This window comes from Ovis canadensis, chromosome X (assembly GCF_042477335.2).
Source record: "Ovis canadensis isolate MfBH-ARS-UI-01 breed Bighorn chromosome X, ARS-UI_OviCan_v2, whole genome shotgun sequence".
Lineage (NCBI taxonomy): Eukaryota > Metazoa > Chordata > Mammalia > Artiodactyla > Bovidae > Ovis > Ovis canadensis.
The window spans coordinates 119,817,682-119,826,516 of record NC_091727.1 but is presented as its reverse complement, the minus strand read 5'-3'; the positions used below and the strand labels follow the sequence as shown (position 1 = coordinate 119,826,516).

Sequence of the window (8,835 nt, the reverse complement as noted above, 5' to 3'; positions counted from 1 at the left end):
GGAGACAGGGATCAAGACCATCCCCAAGAAAAAGAAATGCAAAAAAACAGAATGGCTGTCTGAAGAGGCCTTACAAATAGCTGTGAAAAGAAAAGAAGCGAAGGAGAAAAGGAAAGATATGCCTATTTGAATGAAGAATTCCAAAGAAAAACAAGAAGAGATAAGAAAGCCTTCCTCAGTGATCAATACAAAGAAATAGAAGGAAACAATAGAATGGGAAAGACTAGAGATCTCTTCAAGAAAATTAGAGATACCAGGGGAATATCTCATGCAAAGCTGGGCTCGATAAAGGACAGAAATGGTATGAACCTAACAGAAGCAGAAGATATTAAGAGGAGGTGGCAAGAATATACAGGAGAACAGTACAAAATAATGGTCACTTCCCAGAGAGTGACGATGGTGTGATCACTCACCTAAGCCAGATATCCTGGAATGTGAAGTCAAGAGGGCCTTAGGAACAATCACTATGAACAAAGCTAGTGGAGGTGATGGAATTCCAGCTGAGATATGTGAAGTCCTAAAAGATGATGTTGTTAAAGTGCTGCACTCAATATGACAGCAAATTTTGACAACTCAGCAGTGGCCACAGGACTGGAAAAGGTCAGCTTTCACTCCAATTCCAAAGAAAGGCAATGCCAAAGAATGCTCAAACTATCGCACAGTTCACTCATCTCACAGGCTAGTAAAGTAATGCTCAATATTCTCCAAGTCAGGCTTCAACAGTACATGAACGACGAACTTCCAGATGTTCAAGCTGGTTTTAGAAAAGGCAGAGGAACCAGAGATAAAATTGTGAACAACTGCTGGATCATCAAAACTGCAAGAGAGTTCCAGAAAAAACATGTTTCCACTTTGTTGATTATGGAAAAGCCTTTGACTGTGGGAATCACAATAAACTAGATAATTCTAAAACAGGTGGGAATTCCAGACCACTTTACCTGTCTCCTGTGAAATCTGTATGCAGGCCAAGAAGCGATAGTTAGAACCGGACATGGAACAATGCACTGGTTCGAAATTGGGAAAGGAGTACGTCAAGGCTGTATATTGTCACCCTGCTTATTTAACGTATATGCAGAGTACATCATGAGAAATGCTGCACTGGATGAAGCACAAGCTGGAATCAAGATAGTTGGGAGAAAGATCAAGAAGCTCAGATTTGCAGATCACACCACCCTTATGGCAGAAATGAAGCACTACTAAAGAGCGTCTTGATGAAAGTGAAAGAGAAGAGTGAAAAAGTTGGCTTAAAGCTCAACATTCAGAAAACTAAGATCATGGTATCTGGTCCCATCACTTCATGGCAAACAGATGGGGAAACAGTGAAAATAATGACTGACTTTATTTTGGGGGGCTAAAAATCAGTGCAGATTATAACTGCAGCCATGAAATTAAAAGGCACTCTTTGGAACAAAAGTTATGACCAACCTAGACAGCATATTAAAAAGCAGAGACATTACTTTGCCAGTAAAGGTCCATCTAGTCAAGGGTATTGTTTTTCCAGTAGCCATGTATGGATGTGAAAGTTGGACTATAAAGAAAGCTGAGTGCCGAAGAACTGATACTTTTGAACTGTGGTGTTGGAGAAGACTCTCGAGAGTCCCTTGGACTGCAAGGAGATCCAACCAGTCCATCCTAAAGGAAATCAGTCCTGAATACTCATTGGAAGGACTGATGCTGAAGCTGGAAACTCCCAATACTTTGGCTACCTGATGTGAAGTGACTCATTGTAAAAGACCCTGATGTGGGGAAAGATTGAAGGTGGGAAGAGAAGGAGATGACAGTTTATGAGATGGTTGGATGGCATCACTGACTCCTTGGACATGAGTTTGAGTAAGCTATGGGAGTTGGTGATGGACAGGGAGGCCTGGCGTGATGCAGTCCATGGGATTGCAAAGAGTCAGACACGACTGAGCAACTGAACTGAACTGAAGAACTTAGTTTTGGTGGGGGAACATGACTTTGGTCCCCTACCAGATGAACCAGTATAACCCAGCGGAGAATACAAATCTCGGGTGTAAGATGGGGTGGGGCTGGGGGTGCAGGGCAGCAGTGGTCAGATTTTAAAATAACTGCTTTAGTGACAAATGGGCTGGAAAGGACAGGTTTGGGCTAGGCTGCCTCTCTTACTATACCACTCACTATGTGTTCTTCCTCTAGGTCGCCCAGTGTCCTCAGCGCTAATGGGAGGTACTGCTGTGAAAAGTCACAGTTGGGAAGGTGTAGTAGAGCATGCCCATGCTGTCTCTGCCCTTGGACCCACCCACTAGCAGGTTGATCACCCCTGCAGCCTGCTTCTGTTTCAAGTAGGAGACCAGGTTCCTGAGAAGCCGCCTCTGTAGGCTGGGATCCATCGTGGGCATCCGCTCAGTGCCAGGCCCACTGGGGTTCACCTGCATGGCCAGGAGCACTGAGTAGCCATTGGTGCTCCCCCTGCGTGATGCATCGTGTGACTTCTTCAAGCTTGAGCTGGTCCAGGAGAAGGCGCTGGGCAATCTTCAACTGGATCAGCTTACTCCTGGAAGTGTGATCTTTTGAGGACTGCTGATCACCCCTGATCCCCATCTAGGATGTGCATAGATGTCGGGAAGCAGCTGTTTTTCAACAGCAGAAGCCCATTCCAACCCAGCTGTAGCGACTGGGCATCCTCTGAAAGATTCTTGAGCTTTTTGGTCTCATGTTTTGGCTCTTCCAGAGGCTTGGGCTCAGACTCAGTGGTCTGAAGACTATGCTTACTCTCTCGGATCTTCTTTCCTGTGGGAAGAGTTGGGAACCTCGTGGTAGGTGTGGTGGCTCTGCTCTTCTGTCCCATGTCTGCTGTTGCTGAAGGAGTTGCTGCCGGACTCCTTTGCCCCTTCACTGGAATGATCTTCCTTGTGGCTGTGCTTGGGGGTTGCGGTCGGAGCCTCGGTCCGCAGGGTGCCCACCAACCTTGGTCCTGCTCCGTTCCTCCTAAAAGGAGTGGGTTGTCCTTCTGTGATCACCAGAGAGGCTCCGGCACTTCCACCTGTCCTCCGAGGCCTTGGGCAGGACAAATCTCCTGTACCCCATCTCCTCCCCAGCACTTACCACTCCAGCTGCGCATTGAGCAGCTACAGCCCTAGAGACTGGGCAGTCAGAGCGTTTACTGGGGCTGGCCCAGTCCCCTTCCAAAAAGGTCCTCTTGGTCCGGTCCTGCACCTGCAAGTTGGTATCCAGGTTCCAGTGCCAGGTATACCCCTGTCTTGGAGTAGCTCACAGGGCATAGGGAGGTGGGATAGGTCAGTTTTCATTCCAGTCCCAAAGAAAGGCAATGCCAAAGAATGGGCAAAGTATCACACAATTGCACTCATCTCACACGCTAGCAGCCTTCCCTTGTAGCTCAGTCATTAAAGAATCTGCCTGCAGTGCAGGAGGCCCAGGTTCAATCCCTGGGTTAGGAAGATCCCCTGGAGAGGGAAATGGCAGCCCACTCCAGTATCTTTGCCTGGAAAATCTCATGGACAGAGGAACCTGGTGAGCTGCAGTCCATGGGGTCGCAAAGATTGGGGAACTACTGAGTGACTAACACTTACTCACTTACCTACACACGCTAGTAAAGTAATGCTCAAAATTCTCCAAGCCAGGCTTCAACAGTACATGATTCGTGAACTTCAGATTTTCAAGATGGATTTAGAAAAGGCAGAGAAACCAGAGATCAAATTGCAAACAACTGCTGGAAAAAGCAAGAGAGTTCCAGAAAAACATCTACTTCTGCTTTATTGACTATGCCAAAGCCTTTGACTGTGTGGAACACAACAAACTGTGGAAAATTCTTAGAGATGGGAATACTGGACCACCTGACCAGCCTTTTTATAAATCGGTATGCAAGTCAGGAAGCAACAGTTAGAATTGGACATGGAACAACAGACTGTTTCCAAATAGGAAAAGGAGTACATCAAGGCTGTATATTGTCACCCTGCTTATTTAACTTATATGCAGAGTACATCATGAGAAATCCTGGGCTGGATGAAGCACAAGCTGGAATCAAGATAGCTGGGAGAAAGATCAAGAAGCTCAGATATGCAGATGACACCACCCTTATAGCAGAAAGCAAAGAACTACTAAAGAGCCTCTTGATGAAAGTGAAAGAGGAGAGTGAAAAAGTTGGCTTAAAACTCAACATTCAGAAAACTTAAGATCATGGCATCTGGTCCCATCACGTCATGGCAAATAGATGGGGAAACAGTGACAGACTTTATTTTGGGGGGCTCCAAAATCACTGCAGATGGTGGCTGCTGCCATGAAATTAATAGAGGCTTGTTCATTGGAAGAAAAGCTACAACCAACCTAGACAGCATATTAAAAAGCAGAGACATTACTTTGCCAACAAAGGTCCATCTAGTCAAGGCTTTGGTGTTTGCAGTAGTCATGTACGGATGTGAGAGTTGGACTATAAAGAAAGCTGAGTGCCGAAGAAATGATGCTTTTGAACTGTGGTGTTGGAGAAGACTCTTGAGAGTCCCTTGGACTGGAAGGAGATCCAACCAGTCCATCCTAAAGGAAATCAGTCCTGAATACTCATTGGAAAGACTGATGCTGAAGCTGAAGCTCCCAATACTTTGGCTACCTGATGCAAAGAACTGACTCATTGGAAAAGACCCTGATGTAGTGGGGAAAGATTGAAGGTGGGAGGAGAAGGGGATGTCAGAGTATGAGATGGTTGGATGGTATTACTGACTCAATTGACATGAGTTTGAGTAAACTCCAGGAGTTGGTGATGGACAAGGCGGCCTGGCATGCTGTAGTCCAAGGGGTCGCAAAGTTGACCCGACTGAACAACTGAACTGTAGTGATCTAGGAACTTAAAATATACTGAAAGCAGCGAAAGAAATGTCTTTTCCACAGTGTATAAGATGATTGCCAACCACATGTCTTATATTGTTGCATAACCATCAGTGTATACACAAGTAGTTTTACCTCTAGTGATAGACCCAGTCATGAAGTGCTCATCAACTCTTATTGTGCATCAAAATTGCCTGTGGAATTTTTTTAAAAAAATATTTGGAAATTCTATTTTTTAAGTGTAGAAATTCTGGTTCAGTTGGCCAGAGGTGGGACCTTGTACCTTGGAAAACTCTTCAGGTGAATTCAATATATAATTTGAATTGAAAGCCCTGTATTTGTTTAGAGTACAGGTAGGGGCAAAAGTTAGTGAATGGAAAAACTATGAGCAAGTTGTGTTAGTCTCAGAAGGAAAGAATGTTGAAAATTTGTGATGGGAAACAGTGTCAGTGAACGAACTTTAACAGTTTTAAAATATAGAATACAATTGTTTATTAAAATCTTATTCAACAAAATTTGTTGAGTGCATGTTATGAGCCAATCAGTGTGCCAAGCTCTAAAGACTTGAAGACAGGGTCCTTGCCTTCATGAGACAGTTTGATGTATGTTTCTTTAAGTAAAAAAAAAATAATTACACAAATAACTAATCACAAATATTGTGCATGCTATGAAAAATATCTCAAGACTGTTTAGTCTGGAAGCTCAAGGGAAGCCTTTCATAAGGGTTGTTTAAAGTTTACACTTGATGTATGACCCAGGTAAAGGTTTCTATGTGTCTAGGGGCTCTGATGCTTTTGAACTATGGTGTTGGAGAAGACTCTTGAGAGTCCCTTGGACTGCAAGGAGATCAGCCCGGGGATTTCTTTGGAAGGAATGATGCTAAAGCTGAAGCTCCAGTACTTTGGCCACCTCATGCGAAGAGTTGACTCATTGGAAAAGACTTTGATGCTGGGAGGGATTGGGAGCAGGAGGAGAAGGGGACGACAGAGGATGAGATGGCTGGATGGCATCACTGACTCGATAGACATGAATCTGAGTGAACTCCGGGAGTTGGTAATGGACAGGGAGGCCTGGCGTGCTGCGATTCATGGGGTCGCAAAGAGTCGGACACGACTGAGCGACTGAACTGAACTGAGGGGCTCTGAAACAAGAAAGAATGCTATTGTAGTGGTCCCTAAACCAGCAGCATCATCTGAGAACTTATAGATATGCAAATAATGATGTCCCATCTTAGACCTACCTAATGAGAAAATTTGGGGATAAAGTCCAGCTATCTGTGTCTTAACAAGCCCTTCAGAGGATTGTGACCTAAATAAAGTGTGAAACTTCCCTGGTAGCCCAGTGGTCAAGACTCTGAGTTTGCAATGTAGGGGCCTGGGTTCAGTCTCTGATTAGGGAAAGTAATCCCACATGCCACAGGTGGCCATTTCCTCCTGCCCTCCCTCCCCCACTACACCACCATCCCCAGGATCTTCCCAACTTAGTGATCAAATCCACGTCTCTTGCCTGTCCTGCATTGGCAGGCAGATTTTTTACCACTATGCCATCTGGGAAGCTCAAAGATCCCACATGTGGGAAGGAAGAAGAAAGATCCTGCCCATGTGCCACAACTAAGACCAGCACAACCAAATTAAATAAATATTATACACACACACACACACACACACACACACACACACACACACACACACACATATATATAAAGGTTAATTGTATGGGACTTCCCTGGCAGTCTAGTAGTTAGGACTCCGTGCTTCCACTGCAGGGGACGTGGGTTTGATCCCTGGTTGGGGAACTAAGATCCCACATGCTGCATGGTGCAGCCAAAAAAAAAAAAAAAAAAAGGTCACCTTGGAAGCTGTGAGAAGGGGGAAATGGAGGATGAAAGAAACAAGATCACTTATGAAACACATGTAGTGGTCTAGGCAAAATATAAAGGAAGAATAGTGATAGTGTGGATGGAGAGATGGAAGTATATATAAGAAATAATAGGTGGTAGACTTGATCAGATTTTGTGATAGGATACTGAAATGAGATATTGGATGCCATTGGCTGAAATAAGAATAGCGGGGAAATTGAAAAGCTAAGCCAGTTGAGGTGACAAAAATGTATGTTGGGGGTCATGGATCAGATAATCCTCATAATTCTTACAATGTTGTGAGGATTGTGGAAGCAAATGAAGTAATTGCTTGGTCTCACACACATGCTAAATAGCAGAAATGGATTGAAACCTAGGTCTGTCTGACTCTACAAGCTATGCTCTTTTTGTTTATACTAGATGGCGTTTTCATAGTAGTGAGCCTTTAGTATTGTGTAAGGCAATATGGTATGGCAGAGATGAATTAAAGAGGGCTCTTTTGGCCTCTCCTGGTCCAATGAACCATGTGAAGGTAGCGGAAAAGAACCTCGGTTTAGGAAATGGAAATCACAGTGAAGAACCAAATGAGAATGTGCAGAAAATAAGGAATAGGAAATCATGGAGTGGAGACTTTGAGTGCATAGCCTCCAAGTTGACTTGCTATAGAGTTGATTACACTACAGGCTTGAGAATAGGGGAGTCACATAATCTGAATATCAAATAGGGAATAGACTTGCTTTCGTGGTGGTGTTAGGGCCAAGGGCAGGCTTGCCCCAAGATGTGCCACTCTGGTATGAAGATTATTTTGAGCTGAAAACAAACAACCAAGCCCCAAAAGACTAAAGAAAAGCCTTTGAGCTTCCCCCAACTGCCTAAAAGAATTTTAGAGGGCCTGTTCCAGGAAGAAGTTATGACCATAGATAATTATAGTGAAATAGTAAGTATGGTAGAAAGAGAGGAACTTGGCAAAGCCCATTTGATCAGTTGTTTCTGTGTGCCATTGCATTTGGAACGCCAAAGAAGTATTTGTTTCCCAAACGTTAACTCTTTATCTTCTTGTGCATTACCTTACTTCTCCTTGATGCCTCAGACCCCTACCTCCTCCTCCTTAATCCAGAATAAGTATATGTCACCTTGTCTTGATGTCTTTGAAATTCTTCATACTTATGTGAATTCCCTGTTCACATGTAATAAATTTGATTTTCTCCTATTAGTCTCCCTCATGTCATTTTAATTGCCAGCCAAAAGATCTAAGAGGGGAAAGCAGTGAAATCTCTCCTCCCCCAACAATGGCATTAAGGAGACAAGCATTCATTCAGCTGATCATGATTTGATTTGGGGTCTAGAGAGGAAAAGACACATCCGAGACCTCTAAATTTTAGGAGCTCCTTGGAATTCTTGAGAGTTATTTCTTAAGATCTTTGCAGATTTTCAAATCCATGAATACCACTCTAGCATATAATGTCCCCATAAAATGTAGTGAAGTATGACTGAAAATTTTAAGGGAACCCTTTGGGTCTTTAACAGTCTTATAAATACAGTCTAAAATAATTCATAAAGCTCTTAAATTCTACCAATATTATTAAGTCACTGTGCTCTTAGATCATTTCACTTTCAGCACCATTACTTGGAAATTGGCATTCTCTGTACAGTCTTCATACAAGAAAGTTACTTAGTCCCACCCTATTCCTAAACGTTGCTATGTCATCCATTTCCAATAGAGAACAAAGCTATGTTAAAAAGCAGGCACTTAAAGAAAAAGAAAATGAAGTCTGTGGTGGCCAGTCAGATAGTTTCACTTACTAGCTAAGTAACTCACCTCCACATAACCAGCTACAGAGAGGACATGGCCCAATTTCACGCCCCAGAACACTGACAAATGACTGTGTGTCATGAACCTTCAGAATCACTTGAGAATAATTAGAACTGAGTTTCAAGGCTATGAATACTTGGTCAAGGTTGAGTATACATTAACCCTTTTGTCACTTAAGGTAAGACTATTGGCCCATGCCCTTACCTACCCACTAATCATAATTACTTATTAGGGGCCCTTCTGCTTGTAACACTCAAATCATGTCAAAAAGGGGCCAAGCATGGAACCAGATCACTTATATGAGCATGAAAGTGTTGCCTTTTTTAAAATTTATTTTAACATGGCACTACTCTATTACATCTGT

At 43.4% G+C, this 8,835-nt stretch overlaps 1 pseudogene; it reads right to left on the bottom strand.

The window, feature by feature from the left end:
• Positions 1–2,109: 2,109 nt before the first annotated feature.
• On the bottom strand, positions 2,110–8,552 carry LOC138930845 (putative RNA-binding protein 15B; annotated as a pseudogene).
• Positions 8,553–8,835: the final 283 nt, after the last annotated feature.